We start from the raw sequence: 4,415 nt of genomic DNA on the forward strand, positions 1-4,415 counted from the left end.
GATTGCATGCTTATAGAGGACTACTTCACGATAAAAATGGACAACGGTTTTGCTTTCGTCGAGTGAAACCATTTCGCCTTAGTTCCGAAAGTTTCAATTCAACCATCACTGTCAACAAAACGTCAAGGTCATTTGATAGTGGGGTGAGTGACATCACCTACGATACGGCAATCACGTACGTATCCAGGGTGTGAGAAGCTATGGAAAGGATACTAACATTAAAAAAAAACAATGTCATTTGAGTGTCAGTTGCTAAAAATCGAAACTATGCACGTACGATTAAAACTAGATGTAAGAATAGCGAGATATATATAAAACAATACAAAATATGTGAACGCTATATCCATATTTCCTTTACTTAGACTAAAAGAAATAGGTTAACTAGTAAAATATTTACGAAAATAAAGAAGTGGAGACAAGGAGTGCAGAAATAATAATAGGCAGGAATTGGGTATGTAGTAGTAGAAAAATAATTATCGTAATGAAAGTGACTATTCTCACCATCATTATTATGATTATTTTTATGAACATCATCGTGACCATAATGACAATAATATTTGTCTAATACTGATACCAATAATAGTAATAATAATAATAATAATAATAATAATAATAATAATAATAATAATAATAATGATAATAATTATAACAATAATCAGAATAACAACAGCAATATTGATAATGGTATCCATAACAAGGCAAGTGAGGATACCGATAACCATAGTATATTATCATTATTTTCATGAATTTACGATCATTATCGGCATTCGTTTGATACCCCCCCCCCCCCCCCCCCTTCCCTTCCTTCCCTCCCACCTTCCTATTTTTTTTCAAGGGTAAAACGTGCCTTGTGATCACGAGTTGGAGATAAAAACAAAGCTTATGTCAGAAAGGGGTTTGGCCAGATAGTATACCCTCAAGACATGATAAGGAATAAGCAAAGTATGTGATAACAATTTGGGGTTAAAGAATATGACTGATAGAGCCATGTTGACAATAATACTCACAGCGTTGATTGTTGTAGTGATAGCAGCGGTGACTGTAAAACAAAAATAATAACACTGGTGATTTAAATGATAAACGGTGATCATAATGATGAGGGTAATAGAACTGATCATGATTACATCATCGTCATCATTAAGAGTGATTATGGAGAGAAAGGATGATATATATTCATAATGATGATAATCATAACACCAGTAATAACAATGGTAATGTAGTGATAATGGCAGTGATAATAATGGCGATAACAGTGATATTAATAACGGCAATTCCATTATAGGAAAAATAAAATTGATAGCAACAATAACAGTAACGATAATAATAATGATGATAACAATAATGGCACAAGAATAGAGAGAGAGAGAGAGAGAGAGAGAGAGAGAGAGAGAGAGAGAGAGAGAGAGAGAGAGAGAGAGAGAGAGAGAGCAAGAGAGAGAGAGAGCAAGGGAGAGTGGGAGAGAGAGAGCAAGGGAGAGTGAGAGAGAGAGCAAAGAAGAGAGAGAGAGAGAGAGCAAGGGAGAGAGAGAGAGAGAGAGAGAGAGAGAGAGAGAGAGAGAGAGAGAGAGAGAGAGAGAGAGAGAGAGAGAGAGAGAGAGAGAGAGAGAGAGCAAGGGAGAGAGAGAGAGAGAGAGAGTGAGTGAGAGAGAGAGAAAGAGAGAAAGAGAGCAAGAGAGAGAAAGAGAGCAAGGGAGAGAGAGAGAGAGAGAGAGAGAGAGAGAGAGAGAGGGAGGGAGGGAGAGAGAGAGAGAGAGAGAGAGAGAGAGAGAGAGAGAGAGAGAGAGAGAGAGAGAGAGAGAGAGAGAGAGAGAAAAATTTTACAGAAAAGAGAGAGATCAAAACACACACGCTAAGTAAACACCTCTACTAGACAAAAGCATCCAAGTTTCATGAGATCTTTCAACAAGTAGCTAGTCCTCCCCACGTCCCTACAGCCGGTTGCAGAGAATACCCCCTCAATGTACGTTCTGTTGCAAGAGGATCGTGAAAATTAATTTGTTTCTAAAATATTCTCAGACCATGGCGGGCACAGTCTGGCATCCGATAATGTACCGATGTTTTTTTTTTTTTTTTTCTATGACCTTTACTTATGATAATAAAATATATTATTACTGCTACTGTTACTATTACTGCTACTACTATACTGCAACAACCATTATGTTTAATATCATTATTATAATTTTCATTACTATAATAATAACAATAATATTGATTCATCTTATTATTGTTGGTGTTGTTTCTATAGTTATCACCATCATTATTATTATTATCATTATTATTGTTCGCAGCTGGAGGCAGTAGGATGATGGATTATTATCATTATCTATCATGATTTAGTATTATCTGTCATGACTAAATATCATAATTTAATCATCACCATCATAATCAACCACATCCGCCACCACCACCATCCTCCTCCTCCTCACCATCATCATCACCATCATCACCATCAACATCAACATCATCATCATCATCACTACCACCACCCCTTTTTTAAAGATCGTGAGTAAAAAATATTATTATTATCATCATTATTATTATCAACATCAACATCATCATCATCATCACAGCCACCACCATCACCATCAACATCATCATCATCACATCGTCATCATCATCACCATCACAATCATCATCATCTTCATCAACATCAACATCATCATCAACATCATCATCACTACGACCACCACCACCATCACCATCACCATCATCATCACTACCACCATCACCATCACCATCATCATCACTACCACCACCACTATTTGTAAGATCGCGAGTAAAAATAACGGTTTGTTTAGGTACGAACCTAATTTGCTCCTTCAGCTTGAAGGTTCAAGTGCTCGCTCTTTTTCTTTTCTTTTTTTGTGTTTGTCACTGTGGTCGATATCGTTGTTTTTGTTTTGTTTTTGTTTTTTCTAAACTTTCTGTATAGTTATGTGTTTCCTTCCCTCTCTCTTTTTTTTTTTTTTTTTTTTTTTTCTTCTTGTCCTTGTTTTCTTCTTCTTCCTCATTATCTTGCTTCTTCTCCTCCTCCTTTGTATTTCTTGTTCATCTTCCTCCTCCTTCTCTTCTTCTTCTTTTGCCTTTTATTTTTCATCGCAATTCGTTTAACGACATAAAACAAGTAAAGAAACAAACTTTTCAAAAGAACAAACAAACAAAAAAACAACAACTAATCTGTGCTTCTTAATTCCTTCTTATCTGCAATAGATCAGTTGATAGCAATGTCAGGGATGAGATAATATTCAGTGATTCACGAGAACTTGCACAAGTCAATTAATAGTGACAGTTAAGGGACTTTTTGAAGGTGCTGTATTTGATAATTTTTTTATGATGAAAGATTACAGAAAAAGTTTCCGTGGTTCAGGCATTAGGTTTTTGTGCTTAAAAAAAATGTTTCGGTCATTCTGAATTACGACTGTAATATTTGGCATTCTTTTATCATAGTTAACGCCACACTGTATATTTTAGATTCTCTCTCACTGTATCAATGCGGTAGTGTTTCAGAACAAAATGGTATTATTTGTTTGCGAACCAATAATCTTTATGAACAGGAAATGACCGGGGAATCTGCATACACAAATTATTAATCAACATAGGCCTAAGAGCATCAAATATTAGACACATTTAGTTAAATGGATAATTTATCTAGAGAGAATTAAAGAAGATAGGTGACAAGAATCCTCTCGCTTTGTCCCACAAGATGAAATGAATCAGTTATCGCAATATTTACTCTTATACAGTGTATTAACCCAATGTGCGCGGGTGGCAAGATTACAGCGCCATGCCCACTGTAATAAGAAATTTATCTATCATCTTTACACAGAAATAGCTCTGTAAGTGCTTAGTCACCAAGGAGTAAGCTATTAGTTTTATCTATCGCATCTGTTTACCCTTTTCCTTCATTTTTTTTTTTTTTAAACTTCACTTCTATTATTCTATTGTCTTTGGTGTTATTGATATTTTAATAACAATTTAATAATCATATCAAAAAGAATGATAACAATCTCAATATTAGTAGTATTGGAAAGAAAAACGCCTTTTCCCGCCAATTCAAGGAATGGATAAATCAGGATCGGTCACTTGGGCCAACTGATAGACTCCTTGCTGCTGAGCACATGGGGAGCCATCTGGATGTAACAAAACTCACTAAAATCTAAAGGGGACAGTAAATTGGCCGCTGACATTGGGTTAAACGTGTTATAAATAATATCATAAAGTTCTTTGGAGATAATCAACTAATATAAGAATATATCAGTGTCATGTACCCTTTCGTTACCACAAGGTTACACCGACACCCTTGACCGCCATATTTAAATGCCGTCGTTGTTTTCTGTGATTCTTGTACACTAATAAAGGAAACTTATTTCCATCTATAATGAAACAAAAAAAAATTATTTATATATATATATATA

General features: G+C 35.2%; 1 protein-coding gene across 1 annotated transcript in view; it reads right to left on the minus strand.

The window, feature by feature from the left end:
• LOC125037113 (regucalcin-like) overlaps positions 1 to 1,035 on the minus strand; it is a 17,503-nt gene extending 16,468 nt beyond the window's left edge. Inside the window, exon 1 of the mRNA XM_047630125.1 lies at positions 1,008 to 1,035. The gene's annotated coding sequence lies outside the window, so the exon portion shown is untranslated. The remainder of the gene's footprint in view (positions 1 to 1,007) is intronic.
• Between the last annotated feature and the right edge of the window lie 3,380 nt (positions 1,036 to 4,415).

This window comes from Penaeus chinensis, chromosome 22 (genome assembly GCF_019202785.1).
Source record: "Penaeus chinensis breed Huanghai No. 1 chromosome 22, ASM1920278v2, whole genome shotgun sequence".
NCBI lineage: Eukaryota > Metazoa > Arthropoda > Malacostraca > Decapoda > Penaeidae > Penaeus > Penaeus chinensis.